This window comes from Sander lucioperca, chromosome 4 (assembly GCF_008315115.2).
Source record: "Sander lucioperca isolate FBNREF2018 chromosome 4, SLUC_FBN_1.2, whole genome shotgun sequence".
In the NCBI taxonomy this organism is placed as follows: Eukaryota; Metazoa; Chordata; class Actinopteri; order Perciformes; family Percidae; genus Sander; species Sander lucioperca.
In genome coordinates, this window is record NC_050176.1 from 24,815,645 (window position 1) to 24,832,643 (window position 16,999).

A 16,999-nucleotide genomic window follows, 5' to 3' on the forward strand; every position below is an offset into this window, starting at 1 on the left:
ATCAAGTTGAAATCATAGTATCATAGCAGGCAAGCAAAACCAAATGAGACACAGCAAGAGTGTGCACAGTATTTTGTTAAAGGAAAGTAGTACTCAGAACTCTGATCTATTTTCCATTTTAGTCCATCAATATTTCAGCAGATATAATTGCCTCCCTCATGATGTAATGGCAACAATTTTGTCTGCAAAAACAAACTGTTAATCTACAGTACATGTAAATAAACTAGAATATGGCATTTGCTCTGTCTAAAGCTGAAAGATTCCTGGGTGCTTGAACACAAAGCCTCTGTTTTAATGAAACACTCCAGCAAGTGATCACACACACGTTGTATTTACAGTTTGGTTCTGTTAAACACACAAGGTAACAAGCAACTATCACAATACACACATGAACCCAAATAGGATTCATTTATCTCCACAGAAGGTCATGGTTGGAAACAAACTTGTACGTAAAGCCCACAGACCCAACCAGGCCCGTATTAAGACAATGTGGTGCCCCTGGGCACTATACCTCAAAGTGCCCCCCCCCCTTTACCCATGCTGTCCTCCTGGCAAAAATATCAGACATAATCAAGGGGATTTCTCAAATGTAATTTACTAACTTGTCCAACTACATACATGTAGGCATATGAGCAGTGAGCACTATATTCAAATTTCTCAATTCAAAATGTCTATCAATTCAAAGAGCCAAAATCAATACTATATATTGCAGCATTGTGGGTCGGTCAAATATGTATTTTTCCGACTTTATTTCACGGGCCCTGAAAGCAACTCCTCTGATTGGTCAAAAACTTTCAAAAGCATCATGGGAAAGCTAAAACTGCTTTAGCATCACAGCTAATGACAATAAAAGCACCGAAAATGGATAAGATATAGACAAAAGACTATCAATTTTAGATCTAAGAATATGGATTTATTGCACAAAGTCCTCTGAAAGAAATACGAGTTCTAGGGAAAGAAGCGCAGACTGTGGACCGGTCTTGTACACTTCTCTGCTTACTGAATAAACTCACAAAGCGCACACGCCGTGCTGTGTGCTAGGAAAACACAGAGAAGGGTTGGGCGCAACCAAGTCTCACCAAGAGGTCGGGGGAGTTGTGTGAAAAATGTTTTTATTTGCTTGCCAATCACATTAAATCAAGAAAGCCAACCACTTACAATTTTTTTATAACAGTTAACATTTTACATTAATCATTATGATAAAATTCATTCCCCCCTCCCATCCTCCAAATGATACATTTGCGCGTACCCGTGGACCAACTCAACTCTGACAGATTGGGGAGGGGAGTGATAGTGGTCATGTAATATCGATTTATTTATAATTTATTATTATTATTATTATTATTATTATTGTGAAATTAGTGTTCATAAACGAGTAATGTATGGTCTTTCAACAATTTCAAGTGAATAATATAACAATTTACGGAAAATATTGTTAAAGCTTGTGTCATGTGGTGCCCCCCCACTGGTTGTGAATGGTTGCCCAAGTGCCCTTATGGATAATCCGGGCATGGACCCAACACATTCTCACTCCCCGTGCTTCAAAAAAAGGCCTTTGGCGTGTTACTGACGCAAAAAGTCTCCTTCAGCGTACCCTTACATGCAGGGTAAAACCACTTGGTTAGGGAAAGATTGTGGGTAGGGTTAAAAAAAGTGTATGTTTAACTGACATGCAGGACAAAAAGGGGACAGTTAGGATTAGGAACAGTTCGTGGATGGGGTTACAAAATGTACGTTTCAGTGACATGCGCGACAAGAACGGGAAACGAACCCTGGTCTCCTGATAGAAAGTCCTGTATTGTTTGACCCATCCACCACCCCAATCTGCCTTCTATGTGGATATTCTGTCTTTCATACTACTCGCTTTTTTCATACTAACCGTTGTCGTTCTTCATACTACGCCATCTTTCAGAGCCGCGGTAGAGCTGCTGCTCTGCCCTTTGCGTTCCATACAGACGCTAAAGGGTGCATTGTGCGTCGGTATCGGACGCTGAGAGCGACTGACCAAGCCTCATAAACAAGTTATTCATGTCTATTCATTGTTTACTACTCTTTCTTTGCATCCCATGCCTTGGCCCAAAGTTTAAAAGAGAAGTCTTTACACTGAGGGAGGTCATAAGAGGATGTGTCATTGAGGAAAGGCCAGCATTGCCCATTAACGAAGAGATAAGAGCACATTATTGTGTTTTCGCTTAATCTCTGTCTTAACCACACACACACGCACACACGCACACACACTCTCACTCACACACACACACACACACACACACACACACACACACACAGATGCATGCTTCCCCCTATTTATCCACCACCAAGGAATGAATGAAGTAAATCCTAGTATTCATACGTAGCTTGGATGAGTTCACTCCTCATATTAAAACATGCATCCTAAGAGATAGCATCAAAGTGGCACTCTCATGACAACAACTGCGACACGAGCAGAAAAGGGCTCATTTTACCTGAGACACGTCCTCTTCACTCTACGGAGCAAGGCCCCGGAGGACTCAAGGTTACTCTCTATCATCGGGACAAATCATTACAGCGAGATGGGGAGACAAATCTACGGTGCCCGCTCCCTATTCCCCGGCATCATGGCTAACGCATCACGGCTAACCTGTGTGTTAATATTGTAACGGTGAGAGCACGTGGATGCTGTTACAGCGAGGCAAGCCTCTGCTCTCTGCACAATTGGCTGTTCAGCACATTTATATCATTAAAATATGCTTGGCAGCTCCCCTGGTGTTGCCCTCTCCGGCACCGCATGCACTGATATGTGGCATATCATAACAGGGTGATGTCCATCAAAACTCTCACTGTGCTCATGTCTCCTAACGCTGTTGCAATATTCACCCCACGAAAGTTTCACGTTAGCTTTTTTCCTTGTATTTTAATGCTAAATTGACAAAAAAATAAGGACCAGTTCCCTGCTCTGTGAAATACCTGACTCAGTCTCATATGAGCCTGGATGCTATTGCACTGCAGTGTAATATATGCAGCCTCTTTGCTGAGGAGCACCGTTTAGTAAAGAACAGGAAAGGAGGAAAGTTCATTTTCAAAGGGTTTATTGAATTCTTTTACTTGATCTTTTCTCCGACATCGAAGCCTTTGCAATTAACAAGTCATTTGTTTTTCTTTATTGTCGTCTTGGCAGGTGCCTAAAGTCTGTTCATTTCCTCCTGAGAGCTGTGGCTGCGCTCACCCTGACGCCTCCATTGATTGTAGCGGCTGATAGGACCGGGCCATCAGGGAGCCCATTCTATAAATGCACCACGCTGTTTGTTCCCCCATGTGCTCGCTAGGCAAGGTTATTGGTGGGGTTCCTGTGTGTGTGTGTGTGTGTGTGTGTTTGGGCATGTCAGACAATATGAGGTAGGAAAGAACCAAGCATCGACTGTAAAAAAAAAAATAATAATAATGGACGAAGCTGAGCCTGAAAAGTGAAGCCAATGTAAACCTGCATTCTATCTAATTACCAGCAGGGGGCGACTCTAAAAAGAAGTCCAGTTCTATAGAACGCTATGAGAAAACATTTTCACAATAACTTTATGGCCTCAATTACTAGTTTTAAGTCTTTTTCAAAACAGCATGATGTCCATTTTGTAAATTATGGTTACATTTATGTTAAAATTTCACAATAATGCAGGGGATGCCTTAGGGGCTTGGCTACACGCCAACCTCTCAATCAGGACAGAGGCTTAGCAATGCTAACCATGGCCCTGTGGACAAAATTGCCTAAAAGTATCTTGTTCAGTCTTATGCCAACCAAGCTAGCTAGCAACTCCTAGCATTAGCCGATTGAATGGCGGCAGTACCCAGTGGTCTGTGTTCACCCGCCGGTAAATCTCCACTGGATGACTCGCTTCAGAAGGGTTGAAAATCATCAACTTTCCCGCTTTGGCATTTATCCTAGCGCAGCGCCATTGTAACCATAAACAACACTGGCTCCCCAGTTCGACCCTCTCGTCAAAAATCTTCACATCCGGTCGCAAAAAAAAAAGAAAAAGCGACGCCTGTATCGCCAATCTCGAGTCTTCAAAGCGACAGTCCACAAACCAATGGGTGACGTCATGGCTGCTACGTCCACTATTTTTACAGTCTATGGAACCAAGTCAAGGAGACTCTGAGGTGAAAGAAAAAGACTGCAGGAGAGGGGAATAAAGAGGCAGAAAAAAGTGTGCCGCCGCTGCCACCATCGCTGCTCGTGTCAGCTCCTCAGACAAACGTTTTCCTTTCTTCTTCCCTCACTTCATCTTCCCTCTCTCTGTTCTACTTCTGCCTTCTCCTTCTGCCCCCCTATCCTCCTCCCTTCTCTATTGTATCCCACTATTTCCCCTCCATTGCCGCCCTCGTCTTCTCTCCCATCCTTTATCCTCTTTCCTGCTATTATTACCAGCCACATTAATACCAGGTGTGTAATTGCAATGCTTCTCCTCTGTTTGGTAACCTGGACAAGCTGCTCATTCTGAAATACAGTAGAAAAGTGGCAGATTGAGGTCAGCTGTTGTAGTCATGGTAAATCTGGGATGTAAAGCATAGTGCTGGTTTTGTTTCCTAAGCAACATATACTTACAAAAACAATTCATTAAAACACACACATCCAACTAGAAAACACAGCATGTGGGTTATATACATATACTCAAGTAACAAAAAGTAATAACACTAAATTCAATTCAATTAAAATCAATATTTTTTTTATCATCTGTACAGATAGTAACTTGTTTGCACAAATCAAGAAGTTGATCTGAAAATACAAAGTAACTAACCACAGTGAGGTAACAATATGAACTACCTTGAAATTAGTAGTAGTTATTACTATCTCCACAGCGCTGTGGAATAAGGTCTGGCTACACCAAACATACATTCATTCTGTATACATACCAGTGGTGGTGTGCAATACTGCAATATTTGGTATCGATCCAATACCAAGTAAATACAGGGGTAACACTTTACAATAAGGGTACATTAATTAGCATTACTTAATGCATTACTAATCATTAACTATTAATTACAGTTAAATAAGGTGTCTAATAAACATTTATTAACAATGCTCATGTTAACTAAGGTATTAATTGATGCATTATTTACCATTAGTTAATGCCTTAACTAACTGTTAATAACAGTTAACTAAGGTGTCTATTTTACCATTAGTTAATGTACTAAAAAGCCTAAACTGGAAATAACAGCTAACTAAAGTGTCTACCTATCATTTACAAATGCTGTTAATAATAACTAAGATATTGATTGATTCTTTCATTGTTTAATGATTTGTAAGATGCTATTTACATTAGTTATTACAGTAATAAGCATTGCTTAACAATTAATCATACAATATTAAACATTAGGTAAATGTTAACAAATGTCTGTTAATTAAGGTATTTCATAATATTACTAGGTGGTTGATAAAGATGTTTGTCTTAACATTCACAGCCAAACTATCTCATTATGAGAAAACTGTTTTTTATTGTTTATTTACAGGTTATGGTTGTCCACATACTTTGTCCACTATATTTGTCCATCCTCCAACGTACGACTTACTGTTGGTAGAGGGTGAGATCAGCGAAAAGACTCCATAGTCTCCATGTAGAGGTTTGCTTCTTCCAGTCATGAATCCAGCATCTTGAGCCTGTTTTGCCAGTGTTTTGTTTTTGCTCTAACCTGAAGTTCGTTTTTCCTGAGTTTCCTGAACACATCCTGGCTGATTCTCCAACCACTTTCACCTGCTGCAATCTGCACACTCGGCCCTGATTATCATCCTCTGCACCATATAAGCCGTGACCAGACATCCATTCCCTGCCGGATCGTTAGCGTAACCAGTATGTTTAGCTCTCGTATCAAGCTTCTAGTTTTGGAAAGTCTTTTGCTGTTTTTGTCTCTTTGCCTGTCGCTAATCTGCCGCCTGTTCCTCTGTCTACAGTTACTCACCTGGATTGTCACTCACACCTGCCTGGCTGTCTACTTCACTGCAGCACTTTTGGATCAGCACAAAACCCTCCAGCCTCACTGCCGACCATCTGGACCAAATCGTTTCCACATTCAATTTCCAAATAAATACTTACCTTGTAATTTCTACTTATCTTGTCCTGGTCTGCTTTTGGGTTCCTGCACTAGACAAATTGTGACAGAACGATCCGGCCAAGATGAACCCAGCGGATCTGGACTCTTTTCGTCATGCCATTTCCCAGCAAGGAAATATGTTGGGACAGCACAGTGTGGCACTACAGGAGGTAACAAATTTAATTCAAAATTAACTACTAGTCTTACCACTATCCAGGCTCAGCTCAGTGCTCCAGCAGTTTCTTCACCACCTGTTTCACCACCCTCGCCTGCTGACTCAGAAGCGGTGTCGTTCCGAGAGCCCAAAGTACCGACACTGGATAAGTACGATGGGGATTTGGGAGGATGTCGTTCTTTTCTCATGCAGTGTGACTTGGTTTTTGACTTGCAGCCCTACTCCTATGCTTCTGATAAAGCTAGGATTGCCTTTGTAATTGAACTGTTGCGGGGAAAGGCTCCGGAGTGGGCATCTGCCCTTTGGGAACGACAGGACTCCTGCTTGGCTTCATACCACGCTTTCTCAGCCGAGAGAGGAAACTTTTTGATCACCCCGTCCGAGGTAAGGACGCATCTAAGTGATTGTGCTCTCTGCGCCAGGGATCACGCAGCGTAGCAGAATTTGTGATTGAATTCAGAACATTGGCAGTGGAAAGTGGGTGGAATGAGGAATCACTACAGGCTCTGTTTCATCAGGGATTGTCTGAACAGATAAAGGATGAACTAATCTCTTATCCTGAGCCTAGGGACTTGGACGACGGATTTGTGTTGACAACAGGCGCGGAGAAGAGAAGGAGTGAGAGATGTGAGTTTTCCAACCATTCTCTGCGTCGTCAACCTTCCAAATCTGGAAATGGAGCGGAGTTGGGGAACCAAGCTACATTCCAGGAGATTAAGGGGGAACAGCGGTCATCAGATTCCGAACCCATGCAGGTGGGACGTCACGGATTGTCAGTAGAGGAGCGCCAGCATAGACGTGAGTCAAACAGCTGTTTTTACTGCGGTAACAGGAACCATTACGTCTCCTCCTGCCCTCAGAGGCCGTTAAACTCCCAGACTCGCTAAGAGTGGGAGGATTATTAGCGAGCCAATCTTTGATAGATTCAGGGGCAGATGACAGCTTCATGGACGCCAATCTGGTGGAACAGCTGGGGCTCTCCAAGGAATGTCTCCCGGAGGCCATTGAAGCTACCACACTTAACGGCGAATTATTGGCCCGGATAACTAAGATAACTGGACCCGTTAACTAGAGTTGAGCCGGATACTCGGCTGAAACGAGTATCCGGTACGGATAAAGCACTTTTGCCAAGTACGAGTATTATACGAGTAATACGAGTCAATATCTGTGCTCGGATTGAATAAAAATCTTCATTGGATAGTTGACTGTGTCTGCGTTCTGTGATAGGCTAGTCGTTACAGCGCCCCTCCCCTACACACATACAGATTTATTGCGTTGTTGTGTCCCGCTCTGCTCGCTCACACACACACAGAACATCTCTCTCTCTCTCTCTCTCTCTCTCTCTCTCTCTCTCTCTCTCTCTCTCTCTCTCTCTCTCTCTCTCTCTCTCTCTCTCAGGTTCGCCGGTCTTTTCCGTTAACGTTTAGGGTTTCTTCAGCTTCAGGTTTGTTTTTTACTTCGGTTTGTAGTACTTACTTATTAACCAGTAGAGTTCTGGTAAACGTGGGGTTTGTTCAGACGTGGTGCTTGGTAGAATGCGACTCGCGTTGCGTCTCTGCCTGTCGGAGATTTTTTTTCTTTTTTAAACCGTCAGCTGGCTCTAAACAGATCTGAAAAACAGCGTCGGACTATTTGATCCGTAGAACACAGTCCCCCCCCGCCCCCCTCTCTCTCTCTTTCTCTCTCTCTCTGTCTCTCTCTTACTCTCTCTCACACACACACACACACACACACACACACACACACACCTGGTGTGGAAATAAAAAAAAAAATAAAAAAAATCACACTGATCATAAAAAAATTAAAAGTTAAAAAAAGAGTTATGTTGAGTATGAAAACTCTTGTTCATTACATTTTACTTCATAATTGCAACCGCATGTGTTGTATTCATTGTTCTTGTTCTGTATATAGTTTATCGTGATCAAAACCATTGATCTGAAGCTCAATGCTGATGCTGTCATGGAAATAGTTTTCTAATCAGCAATAAATATAACAATTTCTGATCAACCCATATCAATTGAATGCTTAAAATAACATACTAGTTAAAGCCCCGCCCATTTCAAGACAAACCGACCCACTTCCGGGTTAAATCCCGCCCACTTCAGGGTTAGGCCCCGCCCAGTCCGAATACAGATAATTCATATGGTTAACAGATACAGATACAGATACAGATAATGCTGTACTCGCTCATCCCTACCGTTAACATGCTTATATCAGGAAATCATTCTGAGGTCATCCTTTTTCATCCTGCACTCTCCTCGCACTCCTCTGGTTTTGGGTTACCCCTGGCTTCAAGAACATAACCCCACTATTGATTGGGTCACTGTCAAGGTAACCAACTGGAGTTTAAAATGTCATGCTAACTGTCTTAAGACTGCCTGTGCCCCCTCTGCTTCTAAACAGGATCTGGACTCACCACCTCCAGACCTTTCCATGGTTGCCGATGTCTACCACAATCTTAAGGAGGTGTTTAGCAAACAGAAGGCCCTGTCTCTGCCTCCCCACCGACCGTATGATTGTGCTATCAATCTTATACCTGGAGCTGCCTACCCTAAGGGCCGCCTCTACAGTATCTCTAAACCGGAACGTGAAGCCATGGAAAGCTACATTAAGGATTCTCTTGCTGCTGGCCTCATTCGTCCCTCCTCTTCACCCCTGGGGGCGGGGTTCTTCTTCCTAAGTAAGAAAGACTGCTCCCTGCAGCCTTGTATTGATTACCGTGGGCTGAATGACATAACTATCAAGAACAAATACCCTCTGCCCTTGATGAACTCTGCTTTTGACTCCCTGCAGGGCATTACCATTTTCACTAAGCTGGACTTACGCAATGCTTACCACTTGGTCCGTATTAAAGAGGGAGACGAATGGCTGACGGGGTTCAATACTCCTATGGGCCACTTTGAGTATCTGGTCATGCCGTTTGGACTCACTAATGCACCGGCCATTTCCCAGAGTATGGTTAACGACGTTCTGAGAGACATGATCGGTCATTTTGTGTTTGTTTATTTGGATGACATTCTTGTGTTTTCTGAAGATCTGCCTAACCATGTCCTGCATGTCAAACAGGTTCTGCAGCGGTTATTGGAGAACCATCTGTTCGTTAAGGCTGAGAAATGTGATTTTCATGCCCACACCACCTCCTTCCTCGGTTACATCATCTCCGAGGGTCAGTTGAAGATGGATCTTGAGAAAGTTAAGGCGGTACTCGATTGGCCTCAGCCCGAGTCCAGGTTGGAACTCCAGAGGTTTCTGGGGTTTGCAAATTTCTACAGACGATTCAGCCGCGATTACAGCCGAGTGGCTGCTCCGCTCACTGCCCTGACTTCTAGTTCCAGATCTTTCGGTTGGAATCCGGAGGCTAACAAAGCTTTCCTGGATCTTAAGAGGCGCTTCACCTATCCTCTCTCACCCAGATACATCTCGTCAGTTCGTTGTGGAAGTGGATGCTTCCGATGTGGGAGTCGACGCCATTCTTTCCCAGCGGAGCTCCAGTGACAATAAGCTTCATCCCTGTGCCTTTTTCTCTCGTCGTCTCTCTCCAGCTTAAAGAAACTATGATGTGGGGAACCGGGAACTGCTCGCTGTCAAACTCGCCTTGGAGGAGTGGCGCCACTGGCTGGAGGGGGCTGAGCAGCCGTTTGTTGTTTGGACAGACCACAAAAACCTTGCACACGTGCAATCCGCCAGACGTTTAAACTCACGTCAAGCCAGGTGGGCCTTGTTTTTTGGACGCTTCAACTTTACTCTCACCTTTCGACCAGGCTCACGGAATGGCAAGGCGGACGCTCTTTCTCGGGTGTTTTCCAAGGCTGTGAAAGATGAGGCAACACCGGAGACTATTCTGCCACAGAAACTCATCGTGGGTGCTGTCACCTGGAAGATCGAGGAGGAGGTTATGACTGCCCTTCAGACTCAGCCCGGTCCTGGTAATGGTCCGCCAGGTCGTTTGTGCCCGACTCTGTCCGTTCTGCTGTGCTTCAGTGGGCCCACGCCAGCAAGATGGCTTGTCACCCTGGTGTGGCTAGAACTATGGCCTTACTGCGCAGATGGTTTTGGTGGCCTGCCATGGGAGACCAGACTCGGAGTTTCGTTGCTGCATGCCCGGTGTGCGCTCAAAATAAGGGAACCAATCGACCCAGCGCTGGACTTCTGCATCCTCTGCCCATTCCTCGGCGACCTTGGTCGCATCTGGCTCTGGATTTTGTGTCTGGGTTGCCCTTATCTGAAGGGAACACCGTTGTTTTGACGGTAGTGGACAGATTCAGCAAGTTTGCTCACTTTCTGCTCCTCCCCAAGCTTCCTGGTCAAGGAAGTGTCTTCCTGGTGACATTGTTTCGGATCGTGGCCCACAGTTCACCTCAGCCGTTTTGAAGGCTTTCTGCCTAGCCATTGGAGCGACTGTCAGCCTCACATCTGGATTCCATCCCCAGTCTAATGGTCAAGCTGAAAGAGCCAGAAGATTGAGTCCACGCTTCGCTGTTGTCTCTTCTAATTCCACCACCTGGTCCTCTCAGCTACCATGGGCTGAGTACGCACATAACACTCTCCCGACCTCTGCCACTGGGATGTCCCCCTTTCAATGTCTGTACGGATATCAACCGCCCCTGTTTCCATCACAGGAGAAGGATCTCTCAGTCCCCTCAGTCCAAGCTCACATTCGCCGTTGCCATCGGACCTGGCATCGTGCCAGGATGAACCTTCTTAAGGCCTCTGACAGTTACCAGCGTCAAGCTAAAGCTGTCCCCTAAGTTTATTGGCCCGTTTGTGGTGGAACGGATCATAAACCCAGCTGTTGTTCGTCTGAAATTGCCCAGGACCCTCAGAGTCCATCCTGCCTTCCATGTCTCCTGCCTTAAGCCTGTTCTCCTCAGTCCCCTGTTGCCCCCTCCTCCTCGTCTGCCTCCCCCTCGGATTATCGACGGGGGTTCTGTCTACACCGTTCGCCGCATCATGGACTCCAGACGACGTGGGCGGGGTTTTCAATACCTCGTTGACTGGGAGGGTTACGGTCCTGAGGAGAGGGGCTGGATACCTCGGCGCCAGATCCTTGATGCTGACCTGCTCCGGGACTTCTATAGAATCCATCCTGGCGCTCCGGCTGGTCCGCCCAGTCGGAGGGGGGGTACTGTCATGAATCCAGCATCTTGAGCCTGTTTTGCCAGTGTTTTGTTTTTGCTCTAACCTGAAGTTTGTTTTTCCTGAGTTTCCTAAACACATCCCGGCTGATTCTCCAACCACTTTCACCTGCTGCAATCTGCACACCCGGTCCTGATTATCACATCTGCACCATATAAGCCGTGACCAGACATCCATTCCTTGCCGGATCGTTAGCGTAACCAGTATGTTCAGCTCTCGTATCAAGCTTCTAGTTTTGGAAAGTCTTTTGCTCTTTTTGTCTCTTTGCCTGTCGCTAATCTGCCGCCTGTTTCTCTGTCTACAGTTACTCACCTGGATTGTCACTCACACCTGCCTGGCTGTCTACTTCACTGCAGCACTTTTGGATCATCACAAAACCCTCCAGCCTCACTGCCGACCATCTGGACCAAATCGTTTCCACATTCAATTTCCACATAAATACTCACCTTGTAATTTCTACTTATCTTGTCTTGGTCTGCTTTTGGGTTCCTGCACTAGACAAATCGTGACACTTCCTTTGTCTTCATGTAGACATTAACTTAATGCCCAACCTATATAAATTATTGTGCATGCTATATAAGCATTACTTAACCATTACTTAAGTTATGTGTATTACTGTAATAACTAATGTAAATAGCATCTTACAAACCATTAAACAATCAATCAATACCTTAGTTAACATTAACATTAGTAAATGATAGGTAGACACTTTAGTTAGCTGTTATTTCCAGTTTAGCTTATTATTGCATTAACTAATAGTAAAACAGACACCTTAGTTCACTGTTAAGTTATTCAAGGCTTAATATTGCATTTACTAATGATATAATAGACACCTTAATTAACTGTTATTAACAGTTAGTCAAGGCATATTACTGCATTAACTAATGGTAAAATAGACACCTTAGTTAACGGTTATTAACAGTTAGTTAAGGCATTAACTATTGGTAAATAATGCATCTATTAATACCTTAGTTAACATGAACAAACATGAGCATTGTTTATAAATGTTTATTAGACACCTTATTTAACTGTAATTAATGGTTAATTAATTAAATTAACCGAAACAATACCGATACGATACGATACCGATACTTTTTAATAATTAAGTAGGATACATTTTCATGACCTTTAGCCTAAGTGTTTTTGTGATTTTACATTTGGATTATTAATAAGTTAAAACACAGGACAGAATTTCCCTATGCTTGTATAAATTTGTTGTGTTACCACTGTATCTTACAGCCTTTTTACAAATTATACAGCTTGCCGTCGTTTCATTTTTGGCCTGAAAATATAGCCACACGGCGCTCCTCTTCCTCTCTGCCGTTCTTCTGCTCCGTCTCTGTCCTGCTTGTGTGTGTGTGCTGCTGGCCGCTGCCGGGCCTAGCTGCTTGCTTGTTTGCCTGGCGCTGCTGAGTCACGTGATGGTACAACATCAAATCACAAGAGGAGGGAGGAGGAGCAACGTGTGCCTGCTCCGAGCTGTGACAGGAATTGACCACTTGAAAGCAGCGGCACTTACACAGACAGTCAGGTCGCCTCTTTGATGAAACTGCAGCGGTGCATACTGGAGAGAAACTGAAACTAAAGTATAAAAACACTGGTATTGATATTATTGGTATTTGGATCGATCTGCCCACCACTACATACCAGTACCTACATACATTCTCCCTCTTTGGCGGAGGCCAAGCTCCAGACGCAGCGACGGTGGCTCTGTAAAATAGTCTCAGGAAGGAACTTGTTCTGGTGGAACATTTGCACCCTGCAAAAGAAAACACCACATACAATATTAAATAAAGATAACTGTTGACACAATACAGTAACGTGAGCTATTTAAATTAGCTGGATACATGGTTAAACCTCATTGGCTCTTACCAGTGTATCTCCGTGTGTACTTCATCCACAGCAATCCCACCAATCAGTCCCAAAACGTCCCAGTTAGAGAGGAAATGATCTAAACATATTCTTAGTAAATCTTTACAATCATTCCCTGAAAGAACCAAGCAGGCCTGCCTTGTTGCACGAAGTTGAATGGCAAAGCCTGCGCTGGATGTCAGGCTTTATTCTGGAAATGTTCTGCTGTTGATCCAGACTAGTACATAACTAAGCAAAGTTATTATCCACCACTATTTGAAAAAACAAATCTTGACATATTCTCAGGCCAGTAAAACAAGATGGTGATGAAAAACCATACAAGTTTACACAGTATCATGTTTCTATATCAGTCCTGGTAACGATCTGTGTGTTTTTCTTTTTAAGATTATTTTTTGGGCATATTATGCCTTTATTTATATAGAACACCTTAGACATGAAAGAGTAGAGAGAGGGAGAAAGACATGCAGCAAAGGGCCACAGGTCGTAGTTGAACCAGCGGCTGCTGCACCGAGGAGTAAACCTCTACATATGGCCACGCGCTCTACCCGGTTTGCTACCCAGGCACCCTGTTTGTGTGTTTTTCAATCTTGATAATATTTCCTGCAACTGCAACCGAGTACATATTGGAGTATTGCTTCACTGTCATTGTAGTATGGATTTAGTTTAGTTTACCATAACCTGAAACCTCTGCCATATGTTATGTATTACAAAGTATTGTAGTGCAGTATCCGTGTTAAATTAGAATAAATGACACAATAACACAAGTAACCACATTCTGAATGTATTTCTGTGCTGAGAGTAAATGCAAGTCAGCCCTGTCTAAGCTTCAGCAGAGGGTGGGAGGTCTTGCTCCCTCCCTTGCCGAAGGGATTCAGCAGCGCTTCAGTTGTTCATCTCCAGAGTTGGTCCACTGCACAGCTCCATTTGTAGCATCAACTGTCTGAATGCACAGCTTGTTAGCGGCTCCAGGCCAGTGAGCTCGCTGCGGTGCAATGGGGACGCAAGCAGGGAAGCAGCAGGCCCACCGGCACCGCTGGCCCAGCTTTAATGACCATCATGGCAGACAGGTTAGATTCTGGTTAGAGAGAGAGAGAGAGAGAGAGAGAGAGAGAGAGAGAGAGAGAGAGAGAGAGGGAGAGAGAGAAATGGTAAGAAATGAGGAGACAGAGGCGAGAGATGGACAGAAAAAAAAAGCAGAGATGGTCACAGCAAGATGCATCTTTGATATTAAAAACAGAAATGTTTTCTGTCCATCAAAATACTAGTGTCTGCAGAACTGTCAAATTAGCGTGGCCCGTGGGCTAAAGGGTAGTAAAGAAATACTATAAATGCTCCGGGATCAGAAGCATAAGAAGTCTTCGTGAATAGTGAGGGTGAGGCTTTTCTGCATAGAGCTCAGGTTACTGTACCTGCACCTGGTAAATATGAAATTGATGTTCTGAAATTATGGGTTTAAAGATTAACAATTAAAGCCCCTATACGGGCAAAGATAGGTGAAATATTGTGAGTTTATAATCAGACATATTGTCAGATTATGCTGGCCCTAGGAATGGCAATGTAGGGCGGTCCACCAATTACTACAAAAATCTGTACATTCATGGTCCCCAGAGGGCCAATCTACAGACTTTGGTGATCCCGACTTTTCCTGGAGTGAAAATTTTAATTTGTCCAAAATATTTACTCACGACAACATACTTGAAAAACTAATGACATTCCCATCAGCCACTGCTGTACTATGTGTTTTGTGCTAATTGGCTATTTAAGTGTTTCGTGCTAATGCAAATTTTAGCATGCTAAAGGTCTTTTCAAACGGTTAACAGCGCTTTGCCTTCGTATTTGCTTAGATCTTCACGGTCTCACCGCATTTCTCATGTGGATAGACTGGCAGACAGGCGCTGTGTGAGTAAACGCCAGGCGCTCTATGCGTGCTAACTATGGGTGTTCTGTGCACTACGGTATCCCTGCTGGTACAACTGAATGACATTAGTTGACTGTGGTATCATATACAGCACACCTGTCAAACTCAAGGCCCGTTGTGGATGTAATTTTATATGGCCCATCAGATAATATCTAATGTCTATCAGAACTGGCCCGCCATGTATTACATGATTATTACAGCCCCATGCCGTCCGGCTATCCCCGTTGTTGCCCTCTCCTTACTTCCTGTTTTTTAGACATGTGACCTATCTAATCCAATACATGACAATTGGCACCTGAAGTAGCCTACTAGTGCTAAACTTTTTGTTAGGCCTACCTGTTGCTTTCCCCGACAAAAAATGGCCAAACGAAAGGTGGGAGAGGTGGGAGGCTGAATATATGTTCACCGATATAAAGGGCAAACCTGTCTGTCTTGTGTGCGATGCCAATGTGGCTGTCATGAAAGAGTACAATTTAAAACAGCACTATGAAATGAGACATCAAGACAAGTACAAGGATATGAACATTCAACAGAAGCTCCAGACGGTAGTGGAGTTGAAACAAAGTCTGGTGTCACAGCAGACTATGTTTGTTAAAGCCAAAACACAGAGTGATGCTGCTGTAAAGGCTAGTTTCATTGTGGCGGAGGAGATTGCTAAATTTAAAAAAAAAACTGCATGTTAAAAGTTTGCAATGTCGTGTGCCCAGATAAAAGGCAAGCATTTTTAAATGGGAGTCTGAGCAGAAACACTGTTGTTCATCATGTATGTGAGCTCCCCACCAGTTTACAAGAACAGCTGATGGGAAAGGGAAAAACATTCAAAGCATACTCCCTCGCTGTGGATGAGAGCAGCAATCTTCATCTGCGGAGTGGACTCGAGCCTATGCGTTACAGAGGAACTTTTAGGATTGAAATCAATGCATGGCACCACTACTGGGAAGGATCTCTTTGAAGAGGTGTGCAAATGGATTGGTGGGCAGGATTCGGGAGAAGATGCGGGAGGTGAGCTGACAGTGTATCACTGCATCATACACCAGGAATCGTTGTGTGGCAAAGCCTTAAAAATGGATCACGTAATGAGCAATGTAACACAAGCAGTTAATTTCATTAGAGCCAAATGGTTAAATCACCGCCAATTCAAGTCCTTTCTGGAGGAGATGGGTTCGAAATATGGTGATGTGGTCTATCACACAGAGGTGCGGTGGCTAAGTCAGGGGAGGGTGCTGAACAGGTGTTTCGAGTTGCGTGAGGAAATCTGTCAGTTCATGGAAAGACAAAACAGATTTGGGACAAAAAGTTTTGGTGTGAATGGGCGTTTCTGTGTGACATTATGAGCCATCTCAATGCGCTCAACCTGCAGCTTCAGGGGCGGGATCATGTGATCACTGATATGCATGCTGCGATGAAGGCATTTAAAACCAAGCTGCGCCTGTGGTGTGCTGCGAGAAAACTTGGGCCATTTCCCATGCTGCCAAACTATGAAAGAGCAGGTGTCCGTGTTCCCAAGTGCACAGTTTGCTGAAAAGCTCGGCATACTTAGCGCCGACTTCACACAGCGATTTGCCGACTTTGATGCCCAAAAGAGTAGGTTTGAACTGCTCAGTAATCTGTTTGCAGTTGACGTTGAAAGCGCACCAATCGACCTCCAAATGTAATGACACACTCAAGTCAAAATATGACTCTGTGGGCCCTGCGCACTTTTGTTTGGTAGCACATACCTATGTGACCAACGTTGCTCTGTAATGAAGTTGGACAAAACATCACAACAGTCTCACTGATGAACACCTTCACTAAATTTTGAGGATTTCCTCAGCTCAGAGCCTGACCCCAAATATTGATGA